We start from the raw sequence: 13,629 nt of genomic DNA on the forward strand, positions 1-13,629 counted from the left end.
AGAAAGGGAATTGTCCCCACAGCCTCTTCCATGCTGCTTGGGAAGCAGGAAGGGCAACCTGGCCTAGACTGTGTGTTAACTACTTGTAGAAAATATTGGGAAACACAAACCCTTCATTTGCAGCATCTTCCATGACCCTAAACACCAGCATTCAGTATTAAAGCTATTCACAGATTTAGCCTGGTTCCAGAAGCTTGCCTTTCCCAGGAAACATTACCCTCTGAACAGTCAGCATATGTGACTTGGGAAGGCTGAAGCTTCTGGATACCAATTGCATTTTAAGTTGCTGTACATATTGTAAGCTGTCCCTTATCAGGAGGAAGCCATTTAATAATACCTAATAAAAATAATAGCATAGCAACTACCTTTTACATGTCATTGGGTTTGTTAGGTGAAAGGTTGTACTTGACAGATGAGAAAGAAATTAAGAGCCTCTGCTTACCATGCTTCTGCATCTGCATTTTTGACAGCAGTGAGCCACATGTGCTTTTTGTCTGCTGTTACTGTAACAGAGGCACTCTGTTAAATAACAGACCTGTCCATGAATTAGGCACTCACATGCTGTGCTGCAGGAGTCTGTACAAATCAGATTATCTGAACGACAAATCAAAGAATTCAAAGTAGCAATCCTGAAGTACAGACACACATCAGATGTGTTACCTTACACATTACACCAAATCCTAGTCACATAACTGGCTTCCCTGCGTGGGCACAGGGATCCATCTGAATTCCACTGCCAGATCAGAAACCTCTCATTTCAAACCTTTCTTTATTTTTATCTCAGTTTTAAAATCCTTTAAAATACCAAATTAAATGTTTTCGATCCAGCTGAAACCTCTAAACAGCAACCTCCAGCACATCTTGGAGCCTGCCTGTCCATGCTGCCCTTATTCAACTTACTCACCTTTATATAATCCTAAATTCTGCCCTGGTTAGATACCCAGTTGTTTTGTGCCAACATTAAACACTTCTCCTGCAGACAGACTGTGTCATTTCAATTTTTATTTTATTCCTCTAAAATGCACAGGATAAGTGCATGTGGAATTAAAATTAGATACTCACTTGTTTCAAAAGCATATTCCCCATTAACTGAGAAGCAGTTAGTAAGAATGGAGCAGCCAGTCCTCACTTTAACATCAAGGACTGCCAAACATGGAAGATATCTCCTGATCCTCTGGAAGAAGCTGGGTCAGCATGGAGATGCAGAGTGATTTCTGCCCTGTGGGGCCTGTGAATCTCAGAGTTAGTTGCTGTGGGAAAATTCCATGGGGTAAAACTGGGAGCTTTTTATGTACAAAATATGGAGCCAGTGAGCTGAATGTAGCTTTGCTGAGCTGAATTTTGATGGCACCCTGCTTCTGAAACTTGTCACCAGCACAAAAGGAGCCCGCCTCCAGTCTCTAACAGAGTTTAGGAAGATACTTCCACTACTCTAAACTTCATATGAACACTCTGCATACACTTCTGACATTAAAATGGTCAAATCTGAAGGCAATGCTACTTCTTTTGAGATCAAGAAAAATATTTGAAGTCAGTGGAATAATACTGATTCCCATGACAGAGCAATTTGGCCCATAAGCACATCAAATGTTATCAGCTTTGACAACATACAGTTTTGAGAAAAGCCATTTTAAATTATAACACTCTCCAGGGCAGAGCTGTCCAGAAGTAAACAAAGCTGTTCCTTGACACTCAAGAATTTAAGGCAGCAGACACTGAAGTGTCCTGCCACCCAAATCCTTGAACTCTGCCTGGCATTTGTCAACGTGGGCATGGTCTGACAGAATTAACATCACCCCATTTCTGATCTCATTACAACGAGACAATCTGCAGGATCAGATGCACTTCTTGCCCAATGCCCTCAGTCAGCTGCTTTTACCACTGAGGTAAAAGTTATGCAGGAAGGAAAACACTGAGCAGATGGGTGTGTTTACACAGCAGTTAAACTGTGTGTGCAGAAGCACCACTTACAATATTTCTGGGAAGCAGTGTAGTCAGGAAAGGATAAAAGCATATTAGAATTAATAATGACATCAGGCAGGTCAATCATATATGAGTTTTTCAGGCTGTGATTGGAATTTTTTTTCCCAATTTTTGTCTTCCATAGCCAATGCCAAGAAGCTGTATAAAAATTTTTTGACTCGCAAAGTATTTTGAAAAGCTGTAGTTTTTACTGAATATGTGAAAAACACTAAGAATATGTAACCACAGAACGTTAGACCAAGATTTAAATAGATCAAACTCCAAAATACAACCCAGTTATGTAAGTAAAGACAAGAGATGGCAACTTAGAAAGACACATTTACAAAATTTTAGATTTTTCTGTTTATGAAAGAAAATGAGTGTTCAGATTACTCAGAAACTGGAAAACAGCAGTGAACACAGAAGAGTTATCTTGAAAAATACATTAATACATTTGGCACATAAGTTATTACATGCTCTCAGATGAACTAAAAAAAAAAAAAAAAAAAAAAGAAGAATGTTTCCAGTTCCCTAACCTAAAATAAATAGATGGGTCCTTTCTGGGATTTTACAGCATAGAGTGATGAAGACCAGCTCTGAACAGGACTTAAGTTTTAAGATTTCCCACTTCAGGAGGACTGGATCACAAAGATTGTGCACAATTAACTTGACTGTCAGCCAGTGCACCAGATCAGACACTCCTGGTTTGTAGGGACAGTCCACAATTAGCTGAAAAGCAAACCTCAACTCATAATCCTGCTGTTTAAATGGAGACCAAAAAGGAGTGATCTGGAAGTTGGCCATATTGCCCTACAGTCCTAAGGCTGGCCCACAAATGAACATTGCTGCAAGCCCTTGGCAATCTTTGTGCTCATGTAGAGGCAAGGAATAACTAAGGAGGGGAAACAATGGCTCTGCAAATGCACTGAAATTTTCAGGAAGCAGGAAATGGCAAAGGGCCTGTTTAGATCTTTGTGGTTCCTTAAGAACAGCTGAAGAGGCTTTATCCTCCCTTCCAGGCAATCCTGGCACTGGCAATCCCAGGGGGCTGAAGTCCTGTTCCAGAGAGGCCTTTACCAGAAGGAAACAACCCCTCTACCAACCACCTGATGCAAAATTAACAAACAGCAATCCTTCTCTGCTGGGCACACACACGGATTACACACTGCAGAACTTTATGACTTCATAAACTAGTGAACTAAGTCAATATATTGGTAACACACCATCTAATCTCAACTGTCATGTTGGTTTGATTATAATATTGTTCATGTTAAGTTTACAGCAGCTGAGCCCATGTGATGTGCCTCTGTGATGCTAATATTTACCTTTATCATTTAAAATAATAAAATATGAAAAAGCACACAGAAGTAGATTGTGCCTTCATATTTAACAGCCCCTTGCAAGTCTCTCATGCAATACAAGTCAGGACTTCTAAAAACAAAGGCCATGATGAGAATAGGTCACCCCTTGTCAAGAAAGATGAATTAAAATGTATCCACTAACATGATCAGAGGACAGGTGAGCATATTTTACAGGAGAACAATAGAAGAGCTTGGCTAGCAAACTGAAGGATGTTAGGATACAGGTTAGTTCTTACAGCTCCTTTTTTGGGGAAGTTAATTCCAAAACCAGAGCTTATACTCATCTCCATTTTTGTAATTTAGATGTGACTCTTTTGGAGGATATTAGTTCATCTTAAAAGAAACCAAACCACAATACTTAGCAATTTTTATAACATAAAACTAGAGTTTGAAATATTTGGCATAGACTCTTCTTACATAGTCATCAATCCTTAACAAGTTTGTGATATCCTGTGGTTGCCTCTCCTACACTGTGAGCTCAGATTTGCCCCTAAATTACGGTCCTTAACCATGAAAACTTCCTGTTCTCTGCTCCATGAGGAATGCTGGATGTGCACTTTCCTGGAAGATACCTATAAATAACCCCTTTTCTAATGCAAACAGAAACCCTCCAGTACCAAGGTGAGGGGTTTTTAGGTATTAGACAACTGAGAGAATTAATTCTTCACTAATGATGCTCCAAAGTGGTTCCTGTGCAGTCTTACCCAATCCAAGCTCTGGGTTCTTGGCTGGACAAAATAAGGAAGATCAAAGTTTCAGACAGAGGCAAGATTGTTGAGATGGGGAACATCACTTCCTGCAAAGGCATAAATCCCTAAGTTAAAAACAGGGACTCAAGGATGGCAACTCAGCAGCTCTGAGGGTGAGCCTGTACCAGGGAATAGGGAGGCACATGGTCATCCCCCTGTTCCTGTCAGGGCCCTGCCAGCTCTCCTTGGCCTGGGAACGAGTTACTGTCAACTGTGTGCAGAAGGCAACAAACACCTGCTCTGTCCCTTGAGGCTGTGGATGCCCTGCTTGCCCTACAAATTACTGATATCCACCTCAAAGGTACAAACTACTGACATCCAGCTCCAGTGACAAGAAGTGTCCAGCAACCTAATGACCAGCTTTATGAGTGTGCACTCAGTTGCCAAAAATGACAGAGAAGAATGAGGGCACCTCCAGCATTCCAAACCTCCCAGCATGGCCAGGCTGCCTGACAAGAAGTCTTTCCCTGAATGATGGTTCATACTCCACATCCAAGCAAGGGAAAACCCTGTTGGTGCTTTGCTCCATGCAGACAGATTGCCTCCAGATGGGAAAAGCAAGATCTCTTCACTTGTAGCAAATGTTGAGGGGTAAAAGAACAAAACAAAACCTACAAAACCAAAACAAACCACAAAGCAAACATCTGATCACCATTCCCATCTGCATCTGTCTGAGTATTGAGCTTTGGGGCCTCCCAGCTCATCAGGGCCACTGCCAGGAAGGTCCCCCATCCTCAGAGCACATGGAAGCACAGCCCAGGAATCCCACTGGTGCTCAACAGCCACAAGGTCAGACTGAGAGCTGCTGGTTTTGAAGCATTTTACCACTTTTAAAAGAGGAGCATTCTGATTTTCTTGCTTTGCCTGTGAAGCTCCTTAATTTACCTGTGTGACTGTGGAAAGTTTGTTGCATTTATCCACAAGCCAGAAGGAAGTAGGGATTAATCTTGAATGTCAGACAGAGTCTGAATCCCCACCTAAACCAACACAAACTAACTGCCCTATAATCTCTCAGTAAATTAGTTTTGCCTTTTTGTGGCAGGAGGAAATGCCAGTAAGCTTAGAAACAGGAAGCCAAAAATAAGGCCACAACACAAACAGATCATTTGTTTAATGTAGTAAGGAATAAGATTAAAGAAATAGTGGCAGCCATAAGGTGATCATTTTTCCTTCACTTTCTTCCACAATTTAGATTTGAGAAATTCTTAATTAATGAATGTTATCTGCAGACATTCATTGCTAACCAACAGTGTTCATCAGGTTTTCTCTAAGTGACTACCTGGGCTGCCTCCCACCATCCCCTGCACAACCATTTCCCTCTCTCAAGATCCTTCAGAAATAACTAGGGAAACTTCTGCTCCAGGAAAGTTCTGGATGCTTCCTGTGATGGTAGCAATCATGGTATGGTTAATGTTATTTTTTTAAAATTGCTTTTTTCAAAACATAGCTTTCAGAAAACACACAATAGGAAGACAAATTCTATTCACCTGGGATATTTTATCCTCAAAACCAATAAACTGGTTCTGCTGCTTGAGAAACTGCTGCTATTGTTTGTTTTCTTACCTTGACCAGTGCAGCTACAGTCCCTCCCAAATCTCCAGTGCTTTGCCTCTTCTCCTTTACTCTCTTCCCTCTTTTGTCTTCTCAGAGCCCAGCTCTGCGGGCTGTTTTCCTGCTGGCTCCTTGGCCAGCTGGGCTGCTCCCCCCAGCCACCCCTGCAGAGGCTGCCATGTCCTGCCAGCTGCCAGAGGTGACCCCTCCCTCCTCCAGGCCTTCACTCCTCCTTCTGATCCCTCCATTGAGCTCTAGCAGGAGGATCAAGGAAAGCACAAAAAGTACCAGCTCCATGCTGGGGCCAGAGCAGCCTCGATGGGCAAAGTCTGACTCCACTTGCATGCCTGAGCTAATCAGCCTTAATTGCTCTTTAGGGTTCATGCACACACAGATTGATCAGAAACAAGACAAATTTTTAATTTACTCCCTAAGATACAGTCTGTGGTTAACATTCAGGCTGGGAAACATGAGACCAAACACTTGTAATTTGACAAAGTTACAGATATGACTGAAATCCAGCTCCAGTGACAAGAAGTGTCAAGCAACCTAAATAACCAGCTTTATGAGCTCCAACTGTAATCAGCTTCCTACTGTTTGTGGTACCTCTGCATTACCTGTACTTCTCTAGAGCCATTTTTCAAGAAAAGTTATAAAAATAGTCTGTTTTCATAGGTTATTTTTACCCAGCTCTTTAGAGCATTGTAGGTTCACTTGGTGAAAGGATGTTAAATTAGCTTCACAAATATTTAGTCAAGCTGCAGCACAACTTTCCTCCTCTCTTTCTGGACAGAGCTAATAGCTGTGCCTCCTGGTTACTGTAGTTACACCTTACTGGAAAAGCATCCAGGCTCTTGTCCCTTTGGCTTTAAGATTTCCTTCCCAGAGCTCTGGGTCAACTAAAATGCTAACTAGAGCTGTTCAGAGAGTAAATCTGCTCTAGCCAGGCTATTTCACTGCCTTTGGGAAAGGTGGATTTGGGTTTTGATGGGTTTGAGGTGAAGTGTTTGCATTAGGTTTTTGGGGAATTTGAGTGGGAGTTTTTTGGAGTTGGTGTTTTGGTTATGGTGTGTTTGTTTTTTACAGAACACTGTCTGAGAGTGCTGAAATAATAACTCTGCAAAGTCCATGTTTATTGTAGTATATTCGCTGAAATGAAAGGTCACAGAGTTTATGTAGCGAGACAGAGCTATCCCTTTTACTCATGTGGTGTAAATTTTGTTAAATAAAACCCCATAAATTCTGCTAATAAAAAACAAATCAGAAGAGATTTAAGCCCTGCACGTTGTTCCTCAAAGAGGCTTTCCAGCAAATACGGTGGCTTTTTTTAATTCCAGCAACAACCACTCAAAGAACAGTCATTAAGTTATGTTTTAGGTTGTACATATCAAGTTTCTCCTCTTGTTCAGGCTTGATTAATTGTTAAATTAGTGTGACAGAGAATGAGCTCCCTCCTCCAGGAGTGGTATTTCAGCCTTAGGGCAGTGTTTCTGCCGTGCAGTGCCAGCCCTGTGAGCCTGAAGATGTGCCAGGCTTGGAAATAAAAGGAACCTTGTCCTGCTTCAACCTCAGCCTTGTCCAGCATCGTGCAGTGACACTTGGAGGTCTTTCAAGAATGTGTGTCACAGGCCCTGCTAGAGCAGATATGGAAAACAGTTTAACAACAACACAGCTCTGTGCTGTAAGAAATCCAGTCCCATGCAGGCACATTCAGAAAGTTATCACTGAATAGTGAAAGGACATTTGAAAACATCTCTTTCTAAAGATACAGGTGAAATGTATGTTGTGGTCATTTTTTTCCACCAGTAAATTAAAGTGAAGAATATAATAGAAGAAGTCCTAAAGATGAAATTGGCTTTAGGAGAGCACCAAGGAAGGAGGGGAATGTAAGCAGTATCCAAGAGACACAACACACTTGCTAAGCTGTTTTAGTTACCCTGCTTCACTGAGCCTGCCTGACTACAGCTGTTACTCCATGTCACTCCAGAAGCTACAGGCAACCACTCCTAAATGGATCACAGGGGGCTGGAGACCCTCTTTGCTAAATTGCAGCCATAAGAGTCCAACTTCATGGCCAGCACATCACCTGCTGCAGATATGTACCTGGAAATGACTGAGATAGGCAAGTAAAATACTGATGGCTTAATACAGGAAAAAGTGATAAAATAGGTACAAAAACCTCTTCCATATCAGAAATAGCACAGAACTCCTCAGGCTGGAAAACACATCAGATAATAGAACAGACTTATAAAACAGTGGGTGACAAAAAGACAGTGAATAGAGAACAACTGTTCAGTGTTTCTTCCAAGACCTGCAGATTATTAAATGACAATATCAGCAAGTTCAAAGGAAGGAGAGACACTTCTTTTCTCATAGTGCACAGCTCAAGTATGAAACACTTTGCTACAGGAGTGAATGTTTACATCAATTCCAAAACTCTGCAACAAATTCTTGGAGAAGAAACCCGTCAGTCCCTATTAAACACAGAGACAGGGGCTGCAGAGCAGAAAGCCCCAAAGCAGCCTCAGCTCTGCAGTCTGGGCTGTGCCACCTGAGCTGCTCCCACACTGCTCCTTTGCCAGCCCCTATTGCAATATCCTGCCTCAAGACAGCACTGCACCGGAGGAGCTTTGGGTTTCCCCAGCTCTGTGGCCATCCCTGTTTCCTGGTGTTTTCCTGCAGGGCCATAAAGCTGCCAGCAGCATCTGTGGGCCATGCAGGGGGCAGTGCTGGGAGCAGTGCAGGCCCCACAGTGCCCTTGGGTTCCCTGCACTGCAGAGCTTGCCTTGCCTGTGGTTTGAGCCCACCACGTCTGGGGGGACAGAGAGACAGCTTCTCCCTGCTGCTGTTTATTTGCAGTAACTTGCTCAAACGTGGACTTTCCCCATTGAAACGTAACAGCATGAATATGCAAATAGTAAATCCCTGTCAAAAAGTAATTTAGCAAGAGCCAGGTCCCTTATCTGTGCTCCTCAGTCCCATTGTGACTTATCACAGTTGACATTTCAGCAGGGCTGTAGTGGCAGATCCCAATTTGAACATTCATGAGGGGAAGATGCAACAGCCCAGCTTTGATGTCAATAGTGTCAGTCTCTGTCGACTGAACTTAATTGCAGGAACTGCATTAATAGTCAACATAAGCCATCTGTTTAAACATGTGTGTTTTGAAAAGGACTGCCATGTACAATAAACATGCTCAACTGTAATGACTCACATATCTGTTTATGTGAAACGAGGATTCAACAATTTCCCTCACAAAAACACTACATTACAGGTTAAAAGCAGTTTTATATCAAGTTAATTTGTTTTCGTGGCAGGTCGACCGATCTGACAGCTTTGAGGCAGCCTGGCAAGTTTGTTCACCACAGAGCTGATGAACCACACTGGGCAACCTTCCCTCAGGAACCTGTTTGGTAACTCAGAGCTGCACCAAGGAAGAGCAGCAGCTCAGGGAATGAAGGGGCTGACAGCACATAGGTACAGTTGCAAAGTGTCCTTCAAAACATTTGTCCAGGGTGCACATGGAGAGCAGATACTGAACCCCAGGTGAGAGGCCACAGGTAATTCCAGAACAAACCAAGGGAGCCTGGGGGTACCAGCAGTCTGGATTTAGGTAATAGCTGTAACCACTGTGGGCTCAAGAATGGGGTAAACATTCATCTTGGTTATACATTCATCTGATCTTCAACCCCTGATCTTGCACAAGGGAGAGCTGTTACCCTCTCCTGTGCAGGCCAAAGCCACTTCAAGTGGCTGGCACACACCTGAGCAGTCAGGTACCAACGAGGGGAAAGTCAGAAGTGTGTAACCTCCTGTGTTATCTGTCAGACTGAGGCAAAAAACAGGCTTTCCTTCCTTTGTTCTTCCTTAAAAGTAACAGCTAATATGCACTTACAAGAGAGAAACAACCTGCCATCAGCTCTCACTGGTGCTGCCATTTCTGAGTAAGCTTTGTTACATCAATCATTGCAATGCACTGGTGCCTGGACTTACTCAGCAGCAGCATAAATTATGGATCTGCTTTCATCCACACTGAGCAGGGATGCAGAGTCTGGCCCTGTGCTTCCCTCTCACGTGTACAGGGGAGAATCCTGTTGCATTTATCAGCCATTAATATGCACAACATTTATTAGTGCCTGTAGAGAGAGGCTCAGGAACTGGAGGGGTAGTGGAGGAAGAGGGGAGAGGGAGGAAAAAACCCTCATATGGTCAAGGCACATCGTGAATCAGCAGCTCCAGCACCTTTCCTCTCCTGGACAGTGAGCCTGACATCACCATGGCCTTGTCTTTTGGTTTTTCCTTTCCCCTAGAACTGTTTTAAACTCATGGGAAATATAAGGAGGTCTCTTTTATACCCTAAACTTTTCTATTGTTTCCATGAGGTGTGATGCTTCATTAAATTAGGAGGTCAATAATTGTATTTTAAGACACTCTTTAATATTAGCAGTTTCCTCATTAAATGTTTTCTGCTTCATATACCTGAGCTAGTGCTGCTCAGTCAGTGGGTTTTGTTAATGTTTGTATTTCTGTGACGTTGAAGTGAAGGTGGTGTAGAAGAAACCTCTAGAACTAAAGTTCTGTGTGATGTGCTGGATCATTCCTTTCCTTTGACATCCTATTACCTCTCCTTCTTTTGTAGTTTACAGACATTCTGACAGCACAGGCCTGTGTTAGTTTAACCACAAATATACAGCTAACAAGATATATATATATAGAGAGAGAGAGAGAGAGACAGAGAGAGAGAGATGACATATGACAAGCACCTACCACTACTCAGTGTATAAGAGCACCACTAACAAGCCAAGTGTTGCCAGCTCTTCCCAAATCAGAGAATTATTACCACATTTTCAACATCAGTCAGTGTGAGACATGTAGGTGATAATTCAGTAGCTTTGCAGAGCCCAAAACTTTCCTGTCATGAAATAGGAATTAAACTGGAGCTGATCCCCAGTTTTCCTTGTGATGTATTCACTAAAATATGATCTTTTTCTTGTCAGCTGTTTTATAAAATTCTCACTATTTTACTTGGAGATATTTCATGTTTTGTTTCAGGGTCCAACTCTCTCTTCAATAATACACCCAGATTTCTGTTGTTGCTGTTATTACATCCACATTTTTGGGGGGACAACTATGGCACATACTTGCTACTTTCACTTTTTTTTATTCCTCATAATCTGTACAAGATGAGAGATGAAAATAGGATCATTTTCAGGTTACTCACCTGGATTTATCCACTTAAGTCTAGATACAGAGATGTCAACTTGAGGTGACCGTGGTGATGGCTCTAGGCCTGGTGTATTCCAGACCATGGTAAGTAAGAATTTTCTCTTCTGTTGTATCCTGGGCAAAAGCTCCTCTTCAGACTTCATTGTATCACATGTGTGAAATAATATATGTTTATCTAGTAAATTGCTTTGTAAGGAGAGTTCAGGGTCACTCTTCAGAAAAACATTAAACAACTCCTGTCTTCACTTCTAAACTGCTCTCAGTCAGGGCTGTGCATCTGCAATTACCTTAAGAAAGAAACTGAACTGAGAAAGTGCTGAAGAAAAGAAACCAAAAAGGCAAAAACCAGCAATGACTTTTCTGTTCTTGCATCTGACAGGCAAGAACCTGATTACAGAACCCTCAAATGAAACATAAAACATACTGTCCTATTTAACAGGCTCCAGCTGCAGAAGAGCTCAAAATTAAGACTTTTCTCTAAGTTGTTTCTTAAGGCCTTAGTGCAAATTAAATTCAATAACAAGAACCATGAACAGCACCATGGTTACAAGGAGAACTCTTCATTCTCTGCTATAATGGAATAAAGAAAATAAGGAAAAGAGATGAAAAAAAAGGGATTTACACCCCTCAACCTTTCAAAGGACAGTCAGTTTTGACTGCTTTATATTAAAAAAAAAAATCCAACTCCTCATTCCATTCTTTTTATACATCAGCATTTTTATATTCTTTCTTGCTTTGGAACTGGTTATATTCTATTCAGACAGCACTGGTTTCTAAATGCAGATGAGACATGGCTTAATTATTTTTTATATATCCCATGTTAACTATGGTATGCTTTTATCACACACTGCAAATCTTTTCATCCTTTGACTCAACATCCTTTAGTCCTACAGCCTGTGCAGTCAAAACTCTTGTCAATGCAAGTGTAATGAGTAGAGAGAGGGATCCTGCCTGAATCCCATGGTGTGCACTGGTAAGTTATCAAAAGGCAGCCCTTCAGCCCTGCCAAATTATGTTCATCAGCAGACCTCAAGCAGGAGCTGCCAGCCTTGGAGCTGCTGGGGTTCAGAGGATCCAGCAGGAACAATCCACCTCTTTTATCTGTGCAACTAAAACACAAAAGAAGCTGTAGCATCAAAGATGAGTGCTCAGGCTCTGGATCTGGGAACAGTTCACAGCTCAGAGCTCCTGAAGGCAGAGCCCAGGTAGACACGTGCCTGTGGCAGGAGCAGCTCCCTGCTCGGGCAGCAAGTGGCTCAGCAGGGAAAAAACCAAACCAAAAGGAACCCCAAAGCACCAGACATTGGGTGCTGTGGCCCTCCCAGGGGGGGCTGGAGAGCCCAGGGGGGACAGCTTCAGTACCAAAGGCTGTGGTACATCAGCCAGCCCTCAGATTTATTCAGGGTCTGCATGTGAGAACTCCTAATCCCAGAGATAACACACCATGGAAAACAGTCCCCTGGAGCAGTCTGCATGACCTGCTCAGTTCTGTGCAGGTCAGTGCTCTGTGCTGCCCAAAGCTCTGCTCCTGAGTAGGTAACAAGTGACAAGAGTTCTAAACAGGGGAGCTGTCAGAAACTACTCCTACAAATATGTTCCCTACTCAGCTTCAGTAGTTTGAATAATAAAACCTACTCAGTTCAGGTGCCAGAGGAATTGCTACTCATGTCCACCAGTTCAGTTGTCAAACTCGTGAAACCATCCCAAGCCCAGCTGCAGATGATCTGCACACCAGTTATCATTCAGTTAGTTTTCAGACACTGTTTTAAGCTTAGACACAGAAGCCCCAAATATTCCAGTCCTTCTAGGAATGTATCTTTATGATCAGGGCCTTAGTTTCCTAAGAGATAAGCAAGAGTATTTGAGTATCTAGTAATAAATATACTATACTGTTCCTTTCTGGGGGCTCAGGGTGCTGCTGGTTTAAGACCTTTCTCACAATATTGCAGTTTTTCTTACCAGTAAATATGTAAGGCTTTTCAGGTTTTAAGTCTTGCTTAGTTTTCCAACACTTGCATTTTGTACTGATGACATTACACCTCACATGAGCATTACAAGTTTTTAATGTGGCAGTCATGACATTCTTCTGAGATTCCCTTTCCATGGAGGATCAGACTACAGATATTTATGGTACTTCTAAAAAAAAGCCCAAATGGGTGAGACATCTTATCCTATATACACTTCTGGTATTAGCAAAACATATGAGCAAAGCACAGAAAAATCATCTCCTGTGTTTGGAAGGTGAAAGTGAATCAAAGGAAAAGGGAAGTGTGATCTGAGGAAGCAAAGATGGGGGAAATTCTGCCCTTTGAAGATACTGAAAGTCGAGCTGACCATGGTCCTGAGCAGCTGGAGCTGCCCCTGCTTTGGGAAGAGGTCAGACAAGGTGATCTCTGGGTCCCTGCCAGCACCAACTATTCAGGGACTCTGAAGTGGACAGGGTGTTTTCTAGAGTCACAATTACCTAAATTAAATAATCTTGTGAAACCACAGAAACCTCAAAGACAAACTTAGGTTGGCTCTGGCATTTCAAGACATCTGTTACTGCTGTGATATTTGTTGGTATGGTAGGTTCACGTTTATTGCTCACTGGAAACAGCCAATGGTTAGCACAGGAAGATTTGACAAAAAAAACCCCCACCCCACCAAAAACAGGACAAAGATTGGAGTCAAGTGGTTTCACCTTCTGGACCTGTGCACTTTCGTAAAGGGATGATAGAAATAGTCATGAATATTCATGCAATGCTGATCTAAGCTATGTCATCTCATCCTTTGCCTCT

This window comes from Manacus candei, unplaced genomic scaffold (assembly GCF_025592945.1).
Source record: "Manacus candei isolate 608988 ecotype Guabito, Panama unplaced genomic scaffold, ASM2559294v1 h1tg000119l, whole genome shotgun sequence".
NCBI lineage: Eukaryota > Metazoa > Chordata > Aves > Passeriformes > Pipridae > Manacus > Manacus candei.